The sequence below is a fragment of the Lacerta agilis genome, chromosome Z (assembly GCF_009819535.1).
Source record: "Lacerta agilis isolate rLacAgi1 chromosome Z, rLacAgi1.pri, whole genome shotgun sequence".
Classification (NCBI taxonomy): Eukaryota; Metazoa; Chordata; class Lepidosauria; order Squamata; family Lacertidae; genus Lacerta; species Lacerta agilis.
The window spans coordinates 20,439,258-20,454,617 of record NC_046331.1 but is presented as its reverse complement, the minus strand read 5'-3'; the positions used below and the strand labels follow the sequence as shown (position 1 = coordinate 20,454,617).

The 15,360-nt window shown below is 42.5% G+C and overlaps 1 protein-coding gene across 1 annotated transcript in view; it reads right to left on the bottom strand.

Moving 5' to 3' along the window:
• Positions 1-7,977: 7,977 nt before the first annotated feature.
• Positions 7,978-15,360, bottom strand: part of LOC117039839 (CLK4-associating serine/arginine rich protein-like) — a 150,514-nt gene continuing 143,131 nt past the window's right edge. Inside the window, exon 4 of the mRNA XM_033137093.1 lies at positions 7,978-8,113. The gene's annotated coding sequence lies outside the window, so the exon portion shown is untranslated. The remainder of the gene's footprint in view (positions 8,114-15,360) is intronic.

The following is a 15,360-nucleotide window of genomic DNA, read 5'->3' as shown; positions in this document are numbered from 1 at the left end:
GATGCTTATCAGCAAAAGACAATACTCAGTTTCCACCAGGGTGGAATATTCTGAATGATTTTCATATGCAACTGTTGAATCACCAAGTACTTTTCTGCATTTCCCCCCGCCCCCAGTCACCATTGCATTCAGCACAAAGACACAACTTACACTATGAGGGTCTTCATTCAGATTCTCAGATGCAACGTCCTCCCACAGAAAGAGTCCTTGGGCTGCAAACTCCTCAAGAGAACATGAGAAGCTTTCTCCAAAGAAGCTTGAAACCCTGCTGCCTAGAAGTAGCCTAATGCTACTGGAAAAGGTGCTGGTTCCAAGTGCTCAGGTGCCACACTAAGTGGGTCTGGCAAACAGTCATGACTACTTTCCCTAATTTAGAGCTCTGCTGGTTGTTCCATGACCCTGCTTGGGGGAACTTGTTCTTCCTACCAACTGGTGGAGGAAGAGGGGAGAGGGGGGGAGCACACTGACCCCGGCAGTGCAATCCCAGTGGGGTGCCATCTTGGCTGCCCCCACCCGGGCTGGGCACCACACCCCTGCAGGTGGAACGCCACACTCCCAGGACATGCGCCATGCGGGTGGTGCTCCATGCCCCCGGGACGCACGCCAGCCACGCCCCCACCTGCTCTCCAACCCCTGGTGCCGGAGCATGACTGTTCCTAACCCCATTGAATGACACTTGTCCAAGGTCCTGTCCTTCCCTGAGATTAATTTTCCATTTGCTGCAACATCATCTTACCTTGGTGGAAAATGTCATCATGGATCAGGGCAGTCTGACACTATATACATTTGACACAACCACGAACGCATGTTGATGCATGTATATACCCCAAAAACTGCTTAGAGAGGTTTTGGTTTGTTTACAATCCAGTGGCATATAAAATTAATTAAATATATAAATAAACAAACATTTCCTTTCTCTGGGTATAAGATTTTTTTTGGGGGGAGGGCATAATTGGAATGGGAGAGTCGCTGCCCTCACTAAGAAATACCAGTCTGGCTTCATATCACATGCAGACATATCCAGGACTGAACTCAGTGGGACCCCACAATAGCATTAATGCAAATTGGGGTGAAATGCATTCTGAATAATGTTCCAAGTGGCAAGTGAGATGCTCAATTTGGTACATGTGTGTGTGTGTGTGTGTGTGTGTGTGTGTGTGTGTATCTGTGTGTGTGTGTGTGTGTACACACAGTGGTACCTCGGGTTACAAACACTCCGGGTTACAAACGCTTCGGGTTACAAACTCCGCTAACCCAGAAGTAGTTGCCTTGGATTGCGAACTTTGCCCCAGGATGAGAACAAAAATCATGCGCCAGCGGCACAGCAGCAGCAGGAGGCCCCATTAGCAAAAGCACACCTCAGGTTAAGGACAGTTTCAGGTTAAGAACAGACCTCTGGAGTGAATTAAATTCGTAACCCGAGGTACCACTGTGTGTGTGTGTGTGTGTGTTTGTGTGTGTGGGGGGGGTAATGTGGGGCTATTGGATCTTACTGGCCACTCATGGTGGCCCTGCCCTTTGGTCCCTGCTTTCTGGGCAGCAGTTTTTAGGTAAATATGCACTGTTATTCATAATTTAGTCCAGCCAGATCCGGCTCTGTGCCCTGCTCTCTACATTTAAAAGCAATGACTCTTCAATAACCTCTGTCCTTTACCTTGTGGTGGCAGCCTGACCTGCTAGAGCCCAAGGATAGAAAGATGGTTCAAATTTCCAAATCAATAATGGGCTTAAAAAGGTTGCGAAGGTGGTTGTTATGGAAAAGCTTACTCATCTTGTGGGGTACTGCAGAGTCTGGGGATTATGCAGGTGTTTTGGTGGTATCTCTATGACCTATCTTAATAATTGTCCGCATCTCAATATAGTATCTGAATAAGCACTGATTCATCTGGAATAAGCTTCAACCAGCATTTTCCGGATTTGTTTTCCTCATCCATGGCTTGCCTACTTTGTCTATATTTCCCCCTTACAATTAGATCTTAATGCACTTTCATAAATAAATAAATAAACAAATGTGCTTATATTCAGTACTTCATTTTTTTTATAAAGTTTTTATTATTTTCCAATAAGACAAAGAAAAACACTACATATACACAATAAGAAAACACAATACATAACAATAAACAAATTCAACAATAATAACAATAACAATAACAATAAACATGAGAAAAAAACATATACATACCTAAACACACACTTATCTTTGTACCTTTCTTGTTTCTATCTTCTCTATATCTTCTCTATATTCAGTACTTCAATGCCTATATTTTTGCTATTTTTTTCCAATGTATACTTAACAAGTCTATGATGTGTATTTTTGGTTTTGCTTCCCCCCCCCTTTTCCTTTCCTTTCTTTTTTTAAAGAAAAAAAATATCTCAGCATTTGAAATGCAAGTGCCTCAGGCTTGCTGGGATCTCCCAGTTGTTTTGATTTCGGAACATATCAAAATATGAAATAAACTCTCAGGTGCAAAATGTCCTTCATTTGTGGCTTTGGGATAAATCAGCCTAATATGACCAACGTGTTGAAGACTAATTACCGGTAGTGCATGAAGGGGTTAAGACCATAGAGTAAGCTGTCCAGCCAGCTTAGTTTGGTCACTCCCCCTCACCTTGGAAGGAAGGGCTACCAAACTCTTTGTTCTCTCACCTCCACTATGTGCACCCTACTACTAAGTAAATCATGTTTAACCTACCAAACGTGTGGTCTCTTCCTATGCTAAGGGAAGTGGGGAGCTTTGTAAGCAATTAAAGAGAGGGTATTTTAAAGGTCTAACAGCTGTTATTGCTACGCTTGTAGCTGCATGTTTGGTGATTTTAAATCACTGCTGGGTTCTCACCCCAAACCTGACTTGCCCCAAACTTGGATTTTGGCATCTAGGGGATTCCTTTTATTTCATCATATCTATTTTTCCTTTTAGTAAATTAACCAACAGTAACATGGGAACAATAAAAGGAGCCGACCTACCATGCAGGGCGATTGCAGGGGTTGCTGACATAATATTTATATGAAACATTTCTAGCACTTGAAATTTGCTACATAAGCCATAAATACTGTATTATTCATATAGTATTTTTCCCAGGGGCACAAAGGGTTCCACAGACATTATCTTAGGCATTGTTGCAAGAACCTTAGGCTGCAAATGCAAAATATGAACCAATCTATATCGGTATATCATTATTAATTTGATTTCTTATCTGTTCTCCACCATAAGGTCCCAGGGCAGGTTACAGCAATTTAAAAATACAATATTAAAATAAGTTTTTAATATGAGAACAAAAGTGCGTTCATTCTGCCAATAAGCTGCCATTTTATGTCCCCTGGTATGGCAGTGCTTTAAGAACTTGTCACGCCTTCCATCTGCAACAGATTGTATGAGAGGCTGAAGAAAATTAACATTACAACAATCAAATCTCTTTGCTGATCTTGAGAGCCTTTCGAAAGAAACAGAGTGCAAGTCTTAGACCGGTGCATGCTCTGCACCACACTCCAATGGAGGAAGCAGCTTTCTACTGAGTCAGACCACTACTCCATTCAGTTTGGTGTTGTTTGCACTAACTGGCAGAGTTTCATGCAGGAGATAAACCCAGCCCTACCTGCCGATGCAAGTTGTGGACCGAACCTGTGGCCTTCAGCATGTGAAGCAGATGCTTTGCCACTAAGCTTGTCCCTCAGATGTCCAAAATGACTTTATTTGCCAAGCCTTAACAAAACATCAGGTGCCATTAGAGGCAAACCACAATCAGATTGGCCAACCTTGCAACGACACACCCTGATCATGTGGCCTCAAACTATTTAAGCTGCTGATGTGATTGTTGTTCCTCTTTCTGTGCTTGGCAAAGAAAGGTTTCCGCACTTTTGTCCTCATTCCCAAGCATCATAGTCTGTTTAAGAATACACTTTTGTATGGCAGAGACAGAACAGCTTCCAGGGGTTGGGGTTGGGAAGGGAGAGGGATGTCACAGCAGGGATTTGGGCAAGAAAAAGAGGTGGTGATCAGAAGCCAAATTGCTGTGATTCACCCAAACAAGTAAGAGGGAGAGTGAGGGAAGGGAAGGATGACCAGAATTGGAATAGACCTGCAATATGTCTGCTTCTGTGCCAGGTTCCTGGGTAACTTCTATCCATCAGCATTACAACAGTCTTGTAGCTCACTGGAGCTATAGCCACAGTACATTAGTGGCATCATCAATGAAGAGAAAGTGCAAAGCACATACTCTTTTCAGTCCACAGTAGAGAATGCATCATAAAGCAGGCAGGGAGGGAGAGATCGAAGGAGAAAATAAGGGCCGTTACAATCTAGTATCTAGAGTTTTTCTCAAGTATCTCTTATACAACTATCTGAGCAAAAGTGGGAGAGAAAAACCACCCGAGCCTTCACCAGGGAAACAGGGTTAAAGTAGGTCACTATGCAGTCCCCATTCAATGAGAATACCCTGCTTTGGAAAAACAACAACTTAACTACAGGGAAAGGGCACCTCAGCCATGTACTTAAGTACTTTTACTGAAGAAACAGGTTTAATTGGACCCAGAGTTCATTGGGACACAATTCTGGGTGAGTGCATCTAGGGTTACAGCCTCTGCTGGAAGAACACAGAAACAAACATGATCAGGGCTGGCCCTGCCACATACAAGGGTGTGATCACACAGCAGATTTTGGGGTAGCATTACAGGGCAGGAAACGACCCACTGTTGTTTTATTTTTAAACCCCATTTGGCTTCCCCGTCTCAGGATGCCTCTTATTTATAAAGTTTACATACAAATATTTGCATTCCAATTATAAACCTCTGCACCAAAAGTGGCATATAAGTAGATTTCACTAACTGCCATTAACTCACTTATCCAAGTGGCATTTGCAAAAGCACCCTATGCTCAAACGTTGGGATTTAGCAGTGTACAACTAACATGGAGGACGGGGGTGGGGGAGAGATTAGACTACACCAAAAAATGTGTTTTCCTCAAAAATTCAGCCGCCTGCCACCAGCAATGAGGTTCCCACCAGGTACAAGGCAAGCCTGTCTTTCTCACGTTCCCCAAACTTATTCCTATACCTCAAGAATCTTCAAAATTTCTGATACCCGAGGCACACCCTTTTGTCTGAATCAAAACAAGAGACATAGTTCACTCTCAAAAGCGTGTAAGAGAGTAAGAATGAGCATAGCAGGTGTCCACCAAGCAGCCTACTCTGATTGTGTGATCTGATCACACACACACACACACACACACACACACACCACAGAAGGAAAGCAGAGCAGAAACAGTTAAGCAGAGAGAGATATAACAGGCAGCCTGCTCTGAAGATGGGGACCTTGGACTTAAGAACATAAGAACAGCTGGATGGATTGTTCCGGTGACCCATCTAGTCCAGCAACTTGTTCTCACTGTTGTTGACCAAATGCCTGTCGGAAACCCTCAAGAAATACCAAGCAGAAGAGCCCTCTCCCCTTCTGTGGTTTTCCAGTAACTAATATTCAGAAGCCTTGCTGCTTTCAACTGTGGAGGCAGGGTCATTGCCATTATTATGGCTAGTAGCCATCAATAGTCTCTGCCCCATGAATCTGTATAGCGTTCTCTTAAAGCCATCTAGGTTGGTGGCCATCACTGCCTCCTGTGGGAGTGAGTTCCATAGATTAACTACAATCTGTGTAAAGATGTACTTCCTTTTATGTTTTCCTGAATCTTCCAACATTCAACAATTCCTTTTCGTTTCTCACAGCTCCGTTTGGGAATAGTCTATCTTGTGGAAAATATGTCTGACAAACTAAACATGAAATAACAGAAAATTGTTTCCTCCCTCCCAGGAATCAAAACAAGCTCAGTCAATCAGTAAGAACACGATGCCACAAAAAGATACGTAAATGATATTTTAGTATTGAAATGCATGTTGCAGATGGCGCACCAGATGAGGGTCGATTCATTATTCACTCTTCTTCCAATGATGGCATCTCTCATTTTAGCTCCGCTATTTCCTCTCATTCTAATCACAAGCAAAGTTCTGTGTTGCCTCCTGACTACGAACCCTGCATGAGTGAACTTTGCTAAAGTGACACTTAATGAATGATGCAGCCATGACTTAGTGTGCACTCTGCAGCATTAGCCAGGATCAGCAGTCCTTGCAGTAAACAAGTAAGGGGCCATTGGCAGAGCAACATCTTGCAGCCAAGCAGGGCTAAATGAATGAATGAATGCTGGCCAAGGAAAAAAAAATATGTGTGTGTGTGTGTGTGTGTGTGTGTGTGTATATATCAGGACAGAAATGATCAATACAGGCCACACTCGTTATAATCCAAAGTATGAATAAGATGTAAAAGTCAGCATTTGTCTAACTTTCCATCTGATTTCATAAGATTATCACCATTATTGCTATTAAAAGCATGTATTAGCTGCTTCTCCAATGCTTTCAAAAACGTATTCATTGAATGCAGTTACAGGTAGGTAGCCGTGTTGGTCTGCCATAGTCAAAACAAAACAAATAAATAAATAAATAAAATGCTTCCAGTAGCACCTTAGAGACCAACTAAGTTTGTCTTTGGTGTCAGAGTAGAGTTAGAAAGAGAGTTAGAATATTCACAGAGGCAAGAGTTAAGTTATGACTCCAACTCGGGGGAGGGGAGGTACAAGCCAGTCCTCACGAGGAGGTTAGAAAAAGAGCGGGAAAAGCCTTTTGAGAGTTGCTGGTCAGGGGAGAAGCGGAGCTCAGAAGGTATCTGAACTGAATGACTCTGTGGAGTGATAGTTGAAGTTAAGAACTATTTATAAATACTGTTTTTGAATTCTTAATAAAAATTATAAAGACCAAGAGACGTTTGTGTGGTAATGTGAAGAGGAATGGACCAGCCCTGACATTTGGTATGAGCTTTCGTGTGCATGCACACTTCTTCAGATACCTGAAGAAGTATCTGGTATCTGAAGAAGTGTGCATGCACATGAAAGCTCATACCAAGAACAAACTTAGTTGGTCTCTAAGGTGCTACTGGAAGGAATTTTTTATTTTTTTATTTTCATTGAATGCAAACACATTTCAACAGCAGGTCAACAAAGGAAAGACAGACAGACAAAAGGACAGCAGCAGCGGTAGCTAAGAACACAAACCATTCAAAACGGAAGGCCAAGAAATGCACTTTGCACGCACGCACTCACACACACATGCACACACCCCTCTGGAGAGCCAGAAAAGGGGAAATTTGCCTCTCTGGCAGTGGTAGGTGATGGAATGCCCCCAAATGTGTTGAGCTCTGCTTAATATTCTCTCTCTCTCTCTCTCTCTCTCTCTCTCTCTCTCTCTCTCTCTCTCTCTCTCTCTCCTTATATAGAGATGATTTTGATATTGCAGGACAGATATAGTTTAGCCACCGTCATAATTTCCCTTCCCATTTTTGAAACAACTCTTGTCATAATGTGAAAGACGGTTGATTTGGAGAAATGAATTGGCTGGACGAAATTAATACGAAGTCCACCAGTGCAAAGGCAAGTTAAATTTTGAGAATCCTAGTAAGGTTGCCTGTGTCATTTTAAAAAAAAAAGTTTCTACAGGGCCTGGAAATTTTTATGAATGATGATGGGGGTGGTGATGATGACGACAATGGCAATAAATGAAATGGGCTTGCTATAGAATTGAACTTAAAGACTGCTTCCAAACCTGCCATTTAAGAACCAGCCCATTCCCTCCAATTACAACTTCCGTGTTTATATAGCCAGGTGTCACAGGCGCAATATGTAACTGAGCAGTCCATCCTGACCACAAGGGTGGATGTTTTCAACACACTGCTGCAGCAATCATGGCAATCAAACCACTCAGAGAGCATATTGTCTACAAAAATGATGTGGATGGGTGGGGGAAATGGATGGTCTCTGCTGCCCTGGGGTTCCCAGAAACTCTCAGGATATGACCTTCTTCATATGCAAGGCCTCGCAGAGCTATTTCAGTTGGGTACACATGCTCTCCTTCCTCTTACCTTTTGAAATAATTTCAGCACATTTTTTTTCTTTCTCTCCACAGTTGGGTTTGCAGACCTCTCTCCTCCCAAGGTTCACTCTCCCGGCGCTCGTCTCTGGGCAGGCAAAGAGAAGAGTGGAAGGATTTTCAGCAACTGACGTAAGAAGGCTGAAGATGACTGTAAAATAAAGGCAGGCAGGTTAGTGCAAAAATGCCCGTGCTCTGCTTACATATCAAGCTAAATTAAATTAGTGGCATCTACATAAGTGCCTCCTACTATTTTTATTCCTACATACAAATACCAGATCTGTCAACTCAAGTGCAGTTATCATGGAAGCAGCACCAGGGGGGCTGGGAAAGAGGAGAAAAGCCAAAGTAATTTGTAAAATTAAAAAATCCATTAAATAGCAAAAGGATTCCAGAATGCTATCTTGGTTTCATTCAGGAGGGAAGGTGGTCTACCCACAGCATCTGGTGTTCAGAAGCAGCACTAGCTCTGACTGTGGAGGCAGAATCTAGCCATCATGGCTAGCAGCCATTGATGTCCAACCCTCTTTTAAAGCCTTCACTGCCTCCTGTGAGTATGAGTTCCATAGTTTAACTATGCACTGCATGAAGGGTCCATGGAAGAATTCTGTCATTCCTTTTATTTCCTCCCCGATATACATATTTTGCTATCTGGACATAGACTTCGATCCAGCAATTGACAGCATCCAGACCCTGCCTGTCTTGGAAGAGCTTGATGTCCCTCCATCTCTCAATAAGCTGAAGAATGACATCAGCTCTCAGGCAAGCGGTCATCTCAGGGCAAGACGGAATCGCAACCAAAGTGCGGAGTGCCAGCCACAACTCCTCTCTCATTCGTCATCGTTTAGTCGTTTAGTCATGTCTGACTCTTCGTGACCTCATGGACCAGAGCACGCCAGGCACTCCTGTCTTCCACTGCCTCCCGCAGTTTGGTCAGACACATGTTGGTAGCTTCGAGAACACTGTCCAACCATCTTGTCCTCTGTCGTCCCCTTCTCCTTGTGCCCTCAATCTTTCCCAACATCAGGGTCTTTTCCAGGGAAACTTCTCTTCTCATGAGGTGGTCAAAGTATTGGAGCCTCAGCTTCAGGATCTGTCCTTCCAGTGAGCACTCAGGGCTGATTCCCTTCAGAATGGATAGGTTTGATCTTTTTGCAATCCATGGGACTCTCAAGAGTCTCCTCCAGCACCATAATTCAAAAGCATCAATTCTTCGGCGATCATTACACACCTCCTAATCCTTCTCTTGAAATGTTGGGAAACAGGATCTGTGCCACAAGACATGTGTGACTCCAGCATTGTGACCCTCCAAAACAGGACAGTCTAATATGTAACCTCAGGGCCACATGTGGCCTGCTGCCTTCCCAAAGGTGGGTAAGCAAAGTGCTCAGTTGTGGGAAGGAGCTGTGAGGGCTCTGACAGTGCCCTAGAGTTCTCCAGCCTTCTCCCCAAAGCCTAATTTGCATTTTTTTTTTTTTGCTTGAGGTAAAGGACAAGATGTTACCCTCCCAATACATGTTCCTAAACTGACCCAACACATTTCCCCAAGTGGTGGACAAGCCATATTCACACCATACATTTGATACCACCGTACATCTATGATACCACTTTAAACAATCATGGCTTTCCCCAAAGAATTCTGGGACCTGTCATTTGTTACAGGTGCTGAGAGTTACTAGGAGACCCCTTGTTCCTGTCCCAGAGCTACAGACTCCAGTGTGGTTTAACAGTCAATGCTTCTCCCAAGGAACTCTGGGAATAGATTTCCCTTGATCTGGAGACTATACCTCTGTTGAAGCAGCCTAGATTACTGCAATGTACTTTTTGTAGATGTTTCCCCAACACAATTAGGGTCTCTTATTTGCTCCTATAATTTGGAATGGATACTATTTCTGATTGCAGTTATGTATATTCTTTTAAAATAAAATAAAACACAAAAAAATCATCACCAAAGCTTTAATGTTCTAAGACTCCAAACCAAAATTTCCTACCTTTCTAACATCTCTTGCTTATGGTTTGCTCCCTTTGTTTTTGTAGGGCACTGCAAACATACGTAATCAGGTTCTCTGTGCAGGACCCTGTGATATCCCTGTTGAATTATGCAGAACTGGAGACTCATAAATAATGGTTCACTGCAGCACGAACAGCGGCGATCTGTAACGTGCCTACATAGTTCTCTGAAAGAGCTCTTGAAATTCTCCACAAAGCCCGGAGCTTCAAGCAGCTGCTTGGCATAAGCAAAAGCCAAACCTGAATGAAGACAGCCCTGGTTGATTTGCTCAAGATCACTCAGAAAAGTAATGGGCAGAGCTGGGAGAAGAGCCCAAGATGCTTTGATAACAACAGATAAGGTGTTGTGCAGAAGCACCCTAGCTGCCTTTAAGCAGAAGTGTTATTATTAGCAACATCATCCACTTTCTACTCTTGCTGCAATAAATGGTGTGTATTGGGCTTTACATCTACCCTGAGGTAAAGAAAATGCTTGATCTTTAGAACAGCTTCCCCCAACCTTTTTTTTTTTAGTTTAGAGTTAAGGTGAATAAAAGGTGACAACGTCAGAAGCTGAAAAACTGATGCATAGGATGGAGAATGGGGATGGTGAAGGGTTTCTTTCTCCCTGCCCGCCCCCCTTCTCTTGTAATGCTATAACTCATGGTCATCCAATGAAAATGACTTTTGGAAGATTCAGGACAGATAAAAGCAAGTACTTCTTAACACAGCACATAGTTAAACTATGGAACTCACTCCCATAGGAGGGAGTGATGGCCACCAACCTAGATGGTATAAAAAAGGATTAAACAAATTCATGGAAGGTAAGGCTCCATCAGTGGCTAGTAACCAGGGTGGCTATGTTCTGCCTCCACGGTTGGAGGCAGAAATGCTTCTGAATACCAATGCTAAAAACTACAAGGAGGAGAGTGCTCTTGTTCTTGGATCCTGCTTGCAGGTTTCCTCTTGTGGTATCTGGTTGGCTACTGTGAGAACAGGATGCTGGACTAATGGGACATTGGCCTAATCCAGCAGGCTCTTCTTGTGTTCATTTTTTAAATAAAGTTTATTATTATTATTTCATGTTATAATGTATATGGAACAGAGAACAATTATAACAGATGAAAATTAAAAGATGAAAACCAGGCATTTAGAATGAGTAGCTGCATATGAATTACAATTTTTGTTGTTCAGTCGTTCAGTCATGTCCAACTCTTCGTGACCCCATGGACCACAGCACGCCTGGCACGCCTATCCTTCACTGCCTCCCGCAGTTTAGCCAAACTCATGTTAGTAGCTTCGAGAACACTGTCCAACCATCTCATCCTCTGTCGTCCCCTTCTCCTTGTGCCCTCCATCTTTCCCAACATCATGGATTACAATAATGAAGCCCAAATAAGGACTATCATTATCCAATTATTAAGTATAGTTCCATTTTTGCAAGGTCTTCTTATGTTCTTAACCTGATTGCCCTGCAAATGTACTGGACTACAGCTTGCATCAGGCCCAGCAAGCATAGAGAGAAAGGCAGACTTCGCTAGCAAAGAATACCTCCTTGCCAACGGTTGCCATGTTGTGCTGCCAGCCAAGTCCAGATGCTGCTGAGTGTAATCAGAAGCCTCTGGACCTCATGGTGGAGCAAGAACAGGCTCCTCATGTTCCAAAGGGATTTTCTGTAAGTGGAAGTAGCTTGGGGAAGGTCAACCTGCCATCACTGTCATGTGTTTTGCCAGGTAGGGCCGAGTGCTTCTGAGAAAAGAAGGAAACAAGGACCCAGCTCAACATTGAGCTGAGCCACCAACTCACTAGCAATGCCCAAAAGCTCAGTTCCCCCATTTGTAAGATCATAGAGCTGTAGAGTTGGATGTGACCTGAAATGGAAGGGAAATCTCAGCTCTCATCCAATTCACCATAGTCCTCTTCCTAATTGCCTGGGGCAGATTCTTTAGTCTCTGTGGGTGATCAGGACAGTGTATGTTTAGGAGCCTGAGTTAGACAAGCAGATGGGCAGCCATTCTGTGTTTATACAGCACCAGAGCTGAAAAAATAGGTGCCCCAGCACATTTTAGATACATTAGTTTTATTTTACTGGTGCACAAAAATGGCTCCAATTTTTTTCTAAGATGGGGACAAAATTAGCCTCCCAAGCAAAAGGTAGAAAGAGCTGTGTCATGAAGGAGGAGGACCTCCAGAAGATAGAGACAACTCAAAAACATCCTGAGGTTTAAGCATTCTGTGCCAGCTCAACACACGGGGGAAATAACCCTTTAATCCTGTGCACTGTGTTTCGCTTACTGCAGTGTTGTCCTGCATGAAGACATTATGAAGGATATCCCTAGAGAAATTTAAGGCACAAAAAACATCCTGAGTTTGAACTTAATTCTACCATTCCAAAAAGGCTGTAAGCAATGGCAGATGACCTTTAACATCACTCACTTGTCAAGAGCCGCTCTGCCTCATAATGCCATGCCAAATTATATATTGCTCCCTTCTCACTCTTGCAGGCTTTGCTTTTTGGTTGGGACTTTAAGATATTTATTTTCATTCATCAGGGGTGCCTAACATTGCTGTTATTGACAATGCACTTTTTTTTTTAAAAAAAAAAGTGCCCTCGAGTGCCCACAAAGCAGGGATTAGATCCTTTAAAAAAAAGATAACAGAAACAATTTAGCAAGTCACCAAATTTATTTCCAGAAGGAGTTCAACCTGTCTTATACTTCTGCATGCTAATGTGAATAGCTAACCGCAGTTAAAAATCATGAGCTGTACACTGAGTTGAAGAGAGAAAGTGAATATTCGGGTTTGCAGGGAATGGGATCTTGATTCAAGTGAGATTTACATTTTGATCCTAAAGGGGATTGCAAATATGCTTAGTAAAAATATATTAAAATACACTGTAATTATCCCATGACAAGTGCTTGATTGCACTTATTCCATCATCTAAGCGTGATTTTTGCTAACCTTCTTGTAATTGTTGATGCCGGTGCAAAACCCTGAATGATTACTCCCCAGCCTTTTTTTCTTTTTGTAGGGCTCTTATGCTCATAGTTCAAGATTAAAAGGTCCTAATATTTAAATGTGTTTAGCACCTGGGGGCTGGGGCTGAGCACCCTCAGTTCCCTGCCACCCCAAATGCTGTCATCATTGAGAAAGGGAGGGCACTCAACTTCTCAGAGCAGCAACACCACCTAAATGCAAATTAAGGACAGGTGGAATATCTATCCCCTTTGAATAGAAGATGATGTCAAGCTATATTTCCTAGCACCAAAACCCCTCACCTGTAGCTGAGAATTCAAAAAGGCACGGGTTAGCAATAAGCCAAGAGCAAAGGAGACGACAGATGAAACAAACAGAGGAGATTGCAGCTAAAATGTCATAGGGCCATGCCTACCAGTGGCATAACAAATTAATATTTGCTGGGATTCAGGCCAGACTCTATGCTAAGGGCAATTAATATAGAATTACAGGACTACAAAAGAAATTTTAAAAAAGGTCTACCATCTACTTCAAACTGGCCTAAAGACCACCTGCAGACCTTGAAGCCTCCACCTGCCCTATTTCTGCATCCTGCCAAAAACCAGAGAAGAGGACGTAGTTCGAAAGCATGGCAAAGTGGAAGTAGATAAATAGGTACCACTCCGGCGGGAAGGTAAACGGTGTTTCCGTGCGCTGCTCTGGTTTCGCCAGAAGCGGCTTTGTCATGCTGGCCACATGACCCGGAAGCTGTACCCCGGCGCCCATGGCCAGTAAAGCGAGATGAGCGCTGCAACCCCAGAGTCGTCCATGACTGGACCTAATCGTCAGGGGTCCCTTTGCCTTTTTATTTCAATATGAGTAGAAAAATGAGAGTACCCCTAAACATTTTTTAAAGGGAAAAAATAAAGCACTGTCCAAACCTAAATAGGTTTCCCCACATCCCTCAATACCCTCCTGGATTCTAGGGGCATATCTAGCTGTTATATTCACCATGCAGTTTGGAACGCCTGAGGTGAGAATTCTACTCTCTGGTCTTGTAGGATTTCATTAGAATTCACCCGCTCAACCCTGCCCATCACCTAGCAAAGATGAATTCAGCAATACGAACTGGCAGCAACTCAGCTCTTTAGCCATAAACAAACAAACAAACAAACAAACAAACAAACAAATATTATTTATACCCCACCCATCTGGCTGGTTTTCCCCAGCCACTCTGGGTGGCTCCCAACAGAACATCAATAGCATTAATAAAAAAGCAACAACATCAAACATTAAAAACTACCCTAAACTTAAAGCATATGAAGATGGTTGACTGATTTGTGTGTTTACAGAAGGTTCTCCACAAGGTAAATTGGGACCTCTAAGAAGCCTCATATGGTCCCACATCCCTTACGTTTTAACACCTCTGCTATGTTGTTAATTATATAGCAGCACCAGTGTGCAGTTTACAGAGTACAGAATGAGTTCAGGGTCAGTTACGCTGACCATTAAAACAACAAATTCAATTACAAACCAGTGACAGGTAAAGACAACAACAACGAATAACCTTAAAACACAAGGTGACACTCATTATGAATTAAGGTATGAGGCTAAGAACTACCAAAAGCTGGAATAAACAAACAGGTTTTAATCAGAAGCCAACATGAGTACATAGTGACAGGGCAGATCTCAGTGGTTTTTGTTTCTTTTTTGCATACTATTGAGTATACTTGTTACCCAAATTCTAAGAAAATCCAAGTCAGTTAGTAGTGATACCTACTAAGCATGAGATAATTTCTTTATATTGAATAAAATGTACCCCTAGACTCAGGGGAAGAGCAGGAATAATCTACAGCCACATTCTTCAGTTTTCATTTCTGCCATTCTGGAATATATTTTTTTACACTGAGGACAGGACAGCACAGCACAGCGTGCAATTTTTTTAAAGACACTAAACTGAAAGTTAAAATTAAATGCCCCCAAATAAGAAAAAGAGCAGACAATTTCTTCACAAACTGCCTAATAACAACAACGCCTCCCCAATGTAAAACAAAAAAAAACAAAAAAACATCCTTCCACTGTCCTAAAATTCAAGTAGATACATAATGGCTATTCACTGCATCTCCATGTTGCACATCAACATCAAATAGTGTATATTTTTGCACATTTATAATCAAGTTTTATTGATGATGATTCCATAAATTTTATCTAGTTGTTCACTGCAGCTATTTGTTTCCAAGGTAACAAATGCACTTCGCTCAAGAGACACAGTAAATCATGATTGTTCTATATTTGGGGGTCCTTGGCCCTTTGCACTGTGGAATAAATGTATCTCTCACTGCGCAAAATGGTGCCAACATCACTTAAGATTGCAGCAATTAGCTTCAATTTTGTTCAGATTTTTACAATTAAAAACACACATAGACATGAAGCTGTGTTATTGGAAAACAAATG